This window comes from Poecilia formosa, unplaced genomic scaffold (genome assembly GCF_000485575.1).
Source record: "Poecilia formosa unplaced genomic scaffold, Poecilia_formosa-5.1.2 Scaffold365, whole genome shotgun sequence".
NCBI classification, from domain to species: Eukaryota; Metazoa; Chordata; class Actinopteri; order Cyprinodontiformes; family Poeciliidae; genus Poecilia; species Poecilia formosa.
Window position 1 is genome coordinate 459,306 of NW_006800304.1, and position 12,629 is coordinate 471,934.

At 41.5% G+C, this 12,629-nt stretch overlaps 1 protein-coding gene across 4 annotated transcripts in view; it reads right to left on the reverse strand.

Annotated features, from left to right (window-relative positions):
* Positions 1 to 12,395, reverse strand: part of LOC103153881 (plasma membrane calcium-transporting ATPase 1-like) — a 66,916-nt gene extending 54,521 nt beyond the window's left edge. For 2 of the 4 annotated variants that reach the window (XM_007574960.2, XM_007574958.2), the window contains exon 1: positions 11,466 to 12,393. The gene's annotated coding sequence lies outside the window, so the exon portion shown is untranslated. Of the gene's footprint in view, positions 1 to 11,465 lie in introns of all 4 variants that reach the window. The other 2 variants (XM_007574959.2, XM_007574957.2) reach the window with 1 other exon arrangement.
* Positions 12,396 to 12,629: the final 234 nt, after the last annotated feature.

The following is a 12,629-nucleotide window of genomic DNA, read 5'->3' on the forward strand; positions in this document are numbered from 1 at the left end:
AGAGCCGCAGCATGTAGAGCAGCTGTTACATTACAGCTCAATCTGATATGAACCAGGCAGCTCAGATATTATTATTGTTCCAGCTGACCCTCATCCTCATCACTCCTCTTCATTTTCCAGTGGTGGGAAGTAACGAAGTACAAGTACTTCGTTACTGTACTTAAGTACAATTTTCATGTATCTGTACTTTACTTAAGTAGATTTAATAATGGATACTTTCTACTTTTACTCCACTACATTTTACAGTATCTGTACTTTCTACTTCACTACATTTCTACAAAAGTGCCACGTTACTCGTTACATCCAAATCTCGTTGCGCTTTTTTTCCGTTAAAACGTGAAGTTCAGGGACTTAAGGTGGCGCCGTACAATCCAAGCAATAACGTGACTTAGTGTCTGTTGTCACCCATCGCCTCCACCTTTACTCGCACGGAGCTCCAGACATGCGCAGTGGTTTCCTCTGAGCGCGAGAAGATGTCTGTCTGATCGTCAGTTATATAATAGTGCTGTATAAACCATAAGATATGGCGACATGTAAAATAAGCAGCACTTCGCTTTCACAGACGGTGGGGACTTCGTCCAACTTAAGCCTCTAGTGGCAAAAAAAAGTGAAGTTCATGCTATATTAAGACAGGAGACAAGATGTTTCCATCCCTGAAATTATGATGCATAGAATCACATATCTAAGTGTAAACTATGTTACAGAGAGTAAACACAATAAAAACATGCTTTATCTGTGGCATTGTTCATTAAAATTGAACATTTCTAATGTATGAAAATTAAATATGATCGGTTCACTTAATGATATTGTATTAGGGATTAGATAATGCATTCAGCAAATAGGGCTGTTGTAAACAAATATTTTAGTAATCGAGTAATCTATCAATTATTCTTACGATTAATCGAGTAATCGGATTAAAAAAANATGCAGATCGATGCAGATATTAATATGAGCCTCAGCGTCCGTCTGTCTGCAGGTGATGAAAACGCTGCAGGATGCGCTGTTGCTGCAACATCACTGTGGTGAAATCTCTGTTTGCAACCATAGAGTGTGAAACTCCTGCAGCAGCGAAACACGCCAACCTTGGCTCAGACGGCCGACCTGTGGTTCCGGGTCAGACCTCCGGTTCCGAGTGGGAAGGATTCGGTTCACGCCTTTGCTTCTGGAATTATTGTTGAAGCAGCAGCAGGATCTTCTCATGATGATTAATGAGATTAATGATCAAATGCTACAGATTTAGCATTTTGGTCAATAATCAATAATGATTCCATTAAACCAGTCAGTGTCCAGTGGAGACAGCATTTGTAGGCAGTGTCTTACCCAGAGAATAACAGAACTAACTGATGAGTTTCTGCCGACTGCCTCATGAAAATTTTCAGCCAATGATAATAATAATAATAATTTCTGCTCAGTGTGAATCAGGACCTTCATTCATTTAATGAAGGCTCTGTGCACCTCACCCCCACCCGCTGCTGCAGGCCGGCTTGCTGCCTGTGCCCGCAGCCTGCCAATGTTTGCTAGCCTCTAATAAAACCCAAACGAGGAAACAAATGTGATTATGGCTGAATTGAATCTTTAAGCGACTGATTTAGAAGCAAAGTTACTGGGAAACGATGAAAGCTGAAGCTGATTAGATCAACGACTTGATCTAATGAGACAGCACAACTAACCTCCACACACACACACACACACACACACACACACACACACACACACAGACACACTACCACCCACTGAACACCTGCCAACACACACACGGCCGTTATGTAAGTGTATGTCAGGAGGACGAATTCAGATGGTTCAGTTACAATCATCCATCCAGCTGGACATCAGCTGGGGGACAGGTCCAGAACCAGAACCATTCATAACGAGAAACATTGTCTTAAAACAACAATGTTATTGTTTATCATGATTCATTATTTTGTCCAGTGTATTATAAGCCTGGCAGGCCGCCAGGTTTTAGTTGGTCCCCCACCAGGCTAACAGTCCTTAGTTTATTTATTTTGGTGTTTTTTAAATTTTTGCCTTTTTAAGACTATATGTATGGTATTTAGGTATTGTTAATAATGTCTTCCAATAACAGAACAGGTGATATTTTAAACATTTCCTGTCAACTTTAAACATTTTTTAAGTCAAAAACACAGCGGGTCATTGGATGACTGTCCTAGCACTGTTAACACCGGGCTTAGCTAGTTTTCTGGGGGAAACCCTGTGATTACCTCGATAATCTATCATCCAGGCCTAGCTGAATGTAATCATATCATCATGTGTAATGGAACAGAACCAGTAGTTCTGGTGGCGGCGGCCCACTTCTACCATGGGACTGGTGGGAAGAGTCAGTGGGTGAGTGTGGAGCCCAGCTGGCAGAGCAACAAGCAGGGGAGCCCCGCTCTGCCATGAAATAATGATGAAGGCCAAGCGCTCCATCACAGGGCTCTGCAGAGCTTCCCCATCTTAAATATAGCTGCAGCGCTGCATTAATAATTAATGCTAACTAGCATGAGAGGCAGAGTGCTGCTGGATGCGGCTCAGGGCCGGGATTCCTTCCTCCCTCTCTGGGGCTTCAGGAAACAGGCGGCCTTCATGTTCCACCATGTTTAAACACTCTGCCACCGTTTCAGTCCAAACAGGAAATACTGACACACTGACCGGGTTTCCATACACATTCTGAAGGATCACTTCAGAAAAGGCAAAACTCAACATTTTTACTCTTGCTTGAGTTGGCTTCAGGTTTTTCATTAAAATACAGAGTTAACGCACTGAGGGTAGATGGAAACAGATGTGGTAATTAGGTCCTGATGTAGCGAACATTCACATCCACTCCTGCCTTACCAGAGCAACCGAACTCTGTCTCTGCTCCGTGCTAGTTTCAACCTCTACTTCATGTTTATTGCAGCCATGTGCAGCATCTGATGACATCACGCTCTGGTCAGTCTGGTTGATTCACTCTGAGCCAGAAAATGGACAAATGTCCAAGTTGCATTTTTTGGGGGGGGTTTTTGCAACATTTTAAAAGTTGCAAAAAAAAAAAAGGAAACATAACAGCAGTAAAATGACCATGTGCTATATTTATCACAATCAGTGAAATGACTTTCTTCTCATGCAAAAGAACAAAAATCATTAAAATTAAACAACTTGTTGCTAAAAAGAGAGAGAAAGAGAGCAGCTGCATCACTTCCTGTCCAACAGCATGAACTTTAATATCAATTCCTTACCATTTGGGATAATTACTGAGGTCACTTCCTGTTTCTGTTCAGGACATTATATTCATAATTACCCAGACTAAAATGTCTACTTTCTTCATGTCAAATATTGCAACTCATCAAACAATAAACAACTTAATATTTAGGGGCATTTCTAAACTTTTTGCCATCCGTTAAATTTAGATCACTTTAATTTTAAGTTGTATTATCCTGGTAGATCTAGAGTAATCTAAACTGGATCCTCATTTTAAACAGTTCAAGATGTAGAAATATTTCCACAGGTCCCGAGTCGAGGAAAAGAGGGCAGGAAAATAATGCGTTCTATCTTTGTGTGGGGTTCTTAATCAATGGGCTGGACTCAAAGATAAAGAAAGTAAATCATGGAAAAAAGTCTGGAAGTCAACCATTGTTCCAGTTTCTTTACTTCAGATTGTAAACCACGCACTGACTGCACCTTTAGGCATTTTATCAGGTCAGCAGGTCTAATTCAAACTTTAACCACTAACTGAGCTCTGCAAAGTCCATTCCTTTTACAGAGAAAAGACATTGATCATGAAAGTGATCAAAGTCCCAGCAGGTCAAAGGTCAGTGGAGCCTCTGAAGGAATCAAGTCAGATCTGAAGGAATCAAGTCAGACTGATCATCAGTAGCTTTCAACAGAAAGAGGAAATATCTAAATGTTGAAATATCATTTTAAGCTTCCCTCTTCACAAAACGTTAAAAACATGGCGTGGCGACAGATTTTAGCGGTTAGAAGATTCACTTTTGACTTTGGTTAAAGCCCAGAAGCCATTTCTCCAGCTAGTGCTAGGCTATCACAGTTGATTTGGACTTATTTAACCAGAATACTCTGCACTGTAGACCATTTCCTGCTTTTGGAGCGGTCTTCAGTCCGCATGGTGTTCATATTTGCATTCAAACCGAACCAGAGTTCACTTCAACCGAACCCAGACCGACATTTGTAGGCGGACCAGAGTTCAGTTTTTTGGTCCGCATCAGAGTTAAATTAGCATTCACAACTCCCCAACTGAACCGGACCAATGGACTGGAGTTGATTAAAAAGCTGATTGAACAGGGCTGGTGGGAACAATGCAGCCTGAACCAAACTGGAGGAACATCACCAGAACCGTCATATGGACTCAGGATACTCATGACTATTAGAAAAAGCAAAATGACTGGAAGCGAATGAGTTAAGCTGTCAGTAGGTGAGCTGGTGAAGTGTTGATTCTTGGTTTCAGACCATCTGGAGCTGAAACCAACAGAGCAGCTGCAGATCACAGGGAAACATGAAGACACCTGAGCGTCCAGCGGGACATTAAGAGGACAGAGACATCGAGTCAGCACATGTCACTTCCTGTGCTCCTCCTCAGCAGCAGCAGCTTCTGTCTGCAGGTAAACATGACTCAGTGTTTTCTTCCTGAGGATCAGCTGCCTCCAGACTCTCAATAGTCAAGTTTTCATCAATATTTTTGAAGGATAGGCAAAATTCTAAACAAATTCCTCAATTTAAAAAGAGAAGTATTTTGCTCATGTGATGTAGTTTTTGGCTTTTCCAAAAAAGAGTTAATCCAAAAATATTTGCTGGATAAGTTCTGACAAAGAATACTCTCCCAGCTCCTGGCGTGTCTGTGCCTTACCAGAGGAACCAAACTCTGAGAAAGTCCAAACCTCCTGGATGGAAGGATTGTAGCCAACCGAGAGGAACTCCAAGCTGGGCTGGGAGGAACGCTGAGAGTTAGCAACTTCTACTTCCTGTATATTCCAACCATGCGTAGCGCCAACATCTGATGACATCACGTTCTACGTTGTCTGGCTGATTCACTCCAAACCAGCAGATGGAAACACGACTAACTCACATTTTCCTTTGTTTCCCTTATATGTGACATTTCAAAAGTTTCCTTAAAATTCTCATGACAACTGGATGGAAACAAAGCTAATGCTTCAGCAGTCCATCTTCATCACTAATGATGACCAACCCAGCATAGAGCCGCAGCATGTAGAGCAGCTGTTACATTACAGCTCAATCTGATATGAACCAGGCAGCTCAGATATTATTATTGTTCCAGCTGACCCTCATCTTCATCTCTCCTCTTCATTTTCAGTGGTGGGAAGTAACGAAGCACAAGTACTTCGTTACTGTACTTAAGTACATTTTTCGTGTATCTGTACTTTACTTAAGTAGATTTAATAATGGATACTTTCTACTTTTACTCCACTACATTTTACAGTAAGTATCTGTACTTTCTACTTCACTACATTTCTACAAAAGTGCCGCGTTACTCATTACATCCAAGTCTCGTTGCACTTTTTTTCCGTTAAAATGTGAAGTTCAGGGACTTAAGGTGGCGCTGTAAAATCCAAGCAATGAAGTGACTTAGTGTCTGTTGTCACCCATCGCCTCCACCTTTACTCGCACGCGGAGCTCCAGACATGCGCAGTGGTTTCCTCTGAGCAGGAGAAGATGTCTGTCTGATCGTCAGTTATATAATAGTGCTGCATAAATCATAAGATATGGCGACATGTAAAATCAGCAGCACTTCGCTTTCACAGACGGTGGGACTTAGTCCAACTTAAGCCACTAGTGGCAAAAAAAAAGTGAAGTTCATGCTATATTAAGACAGGAGACAAGATGTTTCCATCCCTGAAATTATGATGCATAGAATCACATATCTAAGTGTAAACTATGTTACAGAGAGTAAACATAATAAAAACATGCTTTATCTGTGGCATTGTTCATTAAAATTGAACATTTCTAATGTATTAAAATTAAATACGATCGGTTCACTTAATGATATTGTATTAGGGATTAGATAATGCATTCAGCAAGTACTTTTACTTTTAATACTTAAGTATTTTTAAAAGCCAGTACTTTTTTACTTTTACTTAAGTACAAGTATTAATGTGGTAGTTTTACTTTTACGTGAGTACATTTTTATCTGTTTATTTGTACTTTTACTTAAGTACATTGTTTGAGTACTTTCTCCTCCACTGTCATTTTCTCCCATCAGTCTCTGTTTGATGTGGAAATAGAAAGTAATGGAAATATTGAGATGTAAATCATTAACGGGTCAGCTGACCAAAGTTCTTCACATTCAGAACCAGCTATCGGTTCTCCTGACTGTCTTCCTGTATTCTGATGTTAACGGCACTAACTCAGCTCTGATTGGTCAAGTCTGATCCAGGTTGGGTCATTGTTCACTCACGGAAACAAAAGCAATAAATAAAATAAAAAACAGACTGAATCTCTCTGCTTTGGGTTCATAAACAGAACCCAGTTAATGAGAACTCCATCCAGCTTCTAGGAAAAAGATCTATGTTTCCACCCCAACAAGAATATTTGACTGAAAAGTTGCTTCTGCTTAACATTTCTCCTGGAACAACTCAGGCTTGTGAGTGTGACACAAATCAAGAGTTTTTCACCCAAAAACAATCTGTTCCACTTCCAGATGTGGAACTAAACAGTTTTCAAAATATCTGCAGTCTGAAAGGTCATGTCACATTTTATCTTTTACATCATTGATATGAGAAGTGACATAATTCTAACGGTAAATTTTATCATCTTTCTTCGTCTGGTTCTGACCTGGTGACCATGCTGTCTGCTCTGAACAACTTTAAAATCCATCCACAGACGGCGGCGGCCATCTTTACTGCTGTAAACAGAGCGCTGCTGGGTGACGGCTACATTCTTCTTCTGCGCATTGTTTTGGGATCAGAAACTGTTTACCTGGAAGTCTGAATGTAGTCGGGTTCAAATAGAAAGAACGAATATGCAGAAAATTTTGAAAAATAAAACAGATTTCAGCTAAAAAATAAAAATAAAAGAGCTTTGTAACAACTTGATCCCTTCATAAATACAAAGTGTCACTAAATATGTCAGCTACAGAGAGCCTGAAGGAACAACATTTAAATATTTAGCTGACTGCAGTGCAGACTGTTCTCAGTTCAGCATCAATGTTCAGATTTTCCTCAACTTGTGAAGTGAAAACACTGAAAACTGAAATAAACCAATTTGGTTTATTGTCAGAATCTTGTTCCATGTCTAAATGGAAAGTCACAGGTTGAAACTGGTTAAACATTCGTCTCATTACGGAGCAACCCCTCTAAATCATTCTGGTTAATTATTTACACACAGCTGGAGTCGAACCATGCAGACTGTACAGCTCCGTCTGGTTCCACCCAACTGGACCAGAACTGGACCCAGAAAGAAACTTTATTTCTGACAATGTATTTTCTTCAAATGTGCAGTAAAGAGTCGAGTAAACTATAAAATTCATGCTAAATGGTGTTTATGACGTCAGACATCTGTTTGTTTTAAAGGTATTTTTCAGGTTAGAATGATTTTTGCAGCAGCAGCTTAATGTGAGATGTTCAGCATGGAGGAGATGACTTCATCGCTCATCGCAGATGGAGGCGGACGTTGATGAAGAGGAGATGTTTTTCATTTTGCAAGCACAGATAAAGAAATTAAAAGAAGATTTCTTCCAACTGGCCACTGCATCAGTTGAGGCTCCTACGCTATGGTAATGATGGAACTGCAGCGGGTTCACTGCTCGACCCGACCAGCTACCAGAACCGCTCCTCACCGCTGCAGCCAACACTAAAGTTGGATTTTGATCCAAACTGATCAGTGGAGGAGAATCACTGCAACCTGAAACCAACTTATCCTTTAAAATCTGCTGTTTTCAGACAAAACTAAAGATTTCAGATGTAGTGTCAGATGATTAAGCATCCAGTCAGGATGATGTTGGTATGGCTTGTTAATGATGGAAACTACGGCCCAGTTTGAACCTGAAACTGGTCCCAGCGCCAGAGGAGATCAATCAGCTCTGGTTAGCATGTAGGCCAGCTAGCCTGGAGCTAACGCCACGAAACGGCACGCAACTTTAGATGCATTCCGAGCAACATGAACCTGCAGGACAGACAGCAGAGAGGAGTTTATGAACTGGAGAACCAGAACCAGGTTTGACTGACAGACCAATCCACCAGGTCATCTCTACACATTCACAGTTAATAATCACCCAACTGTTACCAACTCAGCTACTGTCTTTTTGCTATATTTAGCAACATTTCAGACAAAAAAAAGGCATTGGTTAAAATCAGAATCGGCAGATCAGGCTTTTTAAAGATCGACCGCAAAACTGAAATCAGTCTACTCCTATAAATAAACAAATAAATTATAAATATTTTCAAAACTTTTTTTTCCAATCAAGCTTTCTGGGAGTTGAGCTGCACTCAAAGTCTAACTAAGTACAAGCTGTAATCCAGGATGGCGGCCTGATGTCACTCTGAACTGTGGTGAAAAATAATAAATAAACTCTGATTTTCCAGAATTTAATCTTCATAAACAGCAAATTCCATTAACGGCTAAAATCAATTTATTGCACAGCCATACTGGATATTAAAAAATATTAATTGATGCAGTTATCATTTAAATTGAAACTGATGATTAAATTTTTAATCATGTTTGTAATTAAGTCACAACAAATTCCTGGGCTGAAGCTTTAAGTGGGTGTGGCCCGTCCCTGCTGGAGCAAACCAGTTTCCGCCCCAGTAAACTCCCAGCATGCAGTTGGCAGGAAGGATTCGCTCCACATCCTTCAGCAGCCCAGAGCATCACACCACCACCAGGCCTCACTGTCGGCATGAGGATCCTCCTAAACCTTAGTTTTCTACCAAATTCACCAGATAAACTCTTCCTCTTCCATCAGTCCCAGAATATTTCCCATAAGTATTTTGGTTAATCAAATTTTTTTTAAAAATATAAAATTATTAAAAAAAAAAAAAAAATTAAAAAAAAAAAATTTATTCAACATTTTCTTTAAATAAGAAAATAAACATTGGTAACACTTTACTTGATAGGGTGTGCATACATGACACTGTGATAAACATGACATAACATCTGTCATGAACATAAAGAAATCTTTATGAATGTCTATGACTGTTGTCATGAAGTGTCATTCGGTAAATAATGACTTTTAATGGAACGTTGCTCTAAAAGTTGCATTGAAAGTCCATTAAAAGTGACAACTTTGTATTAAAGTTTCATTATTTACAAAATAATACAAAGTTGGCACTTTTAATGGACTTTTAATGCAATTTTTAGAGCAACTTTGCACCGAATGACTCTTCATGACAACAGTCATAGATGTTCATAAAGACTCCTTCATAATCATGACAGATGTTAAATCATGTTTATGATAGTGTCATGTCAGTATTATGCACACCCTGTCAAATAAAGTGTTACCTAAACATTTTATCATTCCTTGATCATTTGTAGCAAAGAATGCATTTGCAATTAAAAAAAATCATTTTAACATCAACATGTGGAAAACTCCAGCAGAAAGTGCTAAACATCAATGCATTGCAGGACCGATCCGATTATTGTACTGAATAATCGATTAATAACTGGATACGACAAGATGATTAATAGGAGGCTAGTCACAATAAGCAATAAATCAGTTAATCACATGATTCAGTCATTCATTAATTCATTTTATTTGTTGCTTCTGTTGTTTTGGATATTTAAAATGTCTTTCAGATGCAGTGTTAAATGTTTATTAGAATTTAAATGATCTTTGATAATGTGTTCTTGCATTACTCTGTCATTACTGTTATATTGCTTGAAAATGGTTTCAAAACAAAGACATTATCTTTAATCATGATTACTTCAGGGACAAAATTTATCATTACAGTCATAATAATTAATAGATTTTTTTTACAGAATATGAAACCAGGTGAAGCTAAATCTTTAACGCAATAAATATATATTTTTGTACAGTATTTGGTTAATTACTACTCTGAGTGTGTTAATAGAGTCTGTGTACTCCAGTTAAGATTAATCGATTATTCAATTAGGTGATTATTTGAATCGTCTCAGCTCTTCTTGTCTTGGTCTTGGTTGTCTTATTTGCCTTATACAGGTTGAAATTGTTCCTTTCCAACCTGCAGATATTAACATTCAGGGAGACAACATGGAGAAATTCCTCAGCAAACAACCAGGAAACTATGGAAATGAACTCCAGTTCTACTTCACATTTCAAATAAATATTCAAATCTGATTCAAATGCGCATCATTTCCATTCCTCTCTACAGCCTGCGTGTCTGTCGGGGGGTTAAGCTGCAGCAATGCCCTCCTTGGAGGTCACAAGTCGAGGAGGAGTCACGCAGCCGAGATGCGGGATCCCCCTCCTTCCTAACGCAATAAGGCGGGACACACCCAGCCGGAGAGGAGGGGAGGAGGTGGGAGGAAAGAGAGGAGAGAGCCTCATCCACCCATCCAGGCGGATGACGTAAGGACGGCTCTTTATGCGCTAAAGCCCCGTTAATTAGAAGAAACGCACTCGGTGAGGATTTTTGCACCTCCACTGCAGGAGCCTGATGTTGGGGGGGAAACCACTCCGACCAGCCCGACGAGCCGAGCCAGCGTGATGCCACAGATCCACCCGGGCAGTCCCCAGAGCAACCAGTGGCACCGGGAGAAACCAGAGACTCCCGCAAACTGGTTCCAGACCCTCAGAAAAAAAACACCCGCAGCGCCATCCATACACTGCGTCACTTTTAAACACATTCCCCGCAAACCCAGCGCCGTTCGGCTCAGTTAGCACCCCCAACCAGGTTACTGGGAACCAGCTCCCCCAGTTCGGCCGGTCTGTGGGACACAGAAACATCCTGGATGAAATAGAAAAGCAACTTTAGCCGCTGATCCAGCCAGTCTCATGGAAAGTGGCCACTTAATGGAAGTTTGATGAATAATAACCTGATAATAAAACCAACTCGACGGGTTATAATGGCATCCGCCTCGCAGTGCGGGTAAACCGGGAGATCAAGGGCTTTAACGGCCGATTCAGTCCATTTCCGAGCGCAAAAAAACGGGCAGCAGGTCTCCATGGAGCTCTGACTGCGGATAGAGGAGGCACGTACCGCCGCTGCTGTACCCGAGCTAACCGTCCGGAACACGGAGCCGCGGGGGGAAAACGAGCCGCGGTGTTTCCACAGCTGGAGCCGGGATTAAAACCCGGGGATCCAGATCGACGTGAAAGTGGATCTTAGTGGGTTCGCCACGGCTTCACACCTGTGGATAACCGAGGCGGATAATAAGGAGGAAAAACAGCCGGAGTGTCCGTTTACTGGCGCAAACAGCCTCGATAATTAGCAATTAAAAAACAGATTTTAGAGAACAAAACAGAACATTCAACATGTCGGATCCGCGTCTTCCAGCCACAAGTGGACATAAAGTTTAACTGCGCAGGAATTAGACGGTACCTTCAACAGGCGAGTTCTGGTCCAAATCACGTCCTGCTACTGAGTCCGAACCGCGGGGCAGAGTCCTTACTGGGGCTGGTTCATCTCCCAACAGGGCTCCGCGGTGGAACAACCTCCGAGCAGCGGGGAGGAAGAAGAGGAGGAGGAGGAGGAGGAAGGGGGGGGGGACCTCCAACTGGTCTTCGTCCCGACGTTGAAACCAGTTCCTTCTTCAGCGGAGACCAGACTCTGGTCCTGGGGGCGAAAACGAACCGAATCCAGAAAAGAATCGATAAGGAGGGGCTGAAAAAAAGTCACCTCCCCACTCCTGGCACTTCAGATCCGGTAAATGGAGCCAGTTCGCGGCGGTACTGTTGGGTTTCGGACTCGCTAGGTTCCGACAACGTCTACATCCAGAGAGAGACCCGGGAAAACTGCCGGAGCGACGTCTGCCGCACGAGCTGCGAGAGGCGGGGCCAGGCCGGGATCACCCTGCCCGCTTTTTAAGGTGGCTCCTGGAGTTAATTAGATCAAGAAACAGAAACCAGGGGCCCGGACCGAACCGAACCGAAGCACATCTGGACCGGGACAGCAAGTTCAGGCTGGGGGGAAGCGAAACTAGTCCACATTCAGGGAGTTTAACCAGTTATGAGAGAGGAGTCAAACCCCCAGTTGACCTGCTCACCTTAACCGAGCTTCATGTTGCGCTAACCTTTAATTTAAGGTGCAGGAGGGTTGCAGCCTCTGGTCCTCTTTCTGTTTGTTTTGAAGGTGGGGAAGGTTGGCTGGGTTGATGCAAATGGTTGACAGTTTGGCCGTGGTGCATTTTGGGATCAATATTTCTCTCTCTCTCTTTCTCTCTTTTTTTTTTGATTGCATCAACACTTTTGAACTAAATTTAGCATCGCCAGAAGTCGGTCAGTATCAGATCTATACTAGAGTGGAGCCATACTTTCTCTAAGTTTTATTTTATTTTTGTATTGTAGTTTCTCAAGTCTGCCTCAAAAACGATTTTGTTTTGATTTGCTCTCAAATTATATTTTCTTGCATTTTTTTAACAATCCACAGAAATTTGTTGTTTTTTTTGTTTGTGAAATGTGTTGTTTTTATAGTTTTCTGGGTGATTGCAGATTACTGATCTTCAAAAACCCTTGACCTGCCAATTCGATTTTGGCAGATATTTTT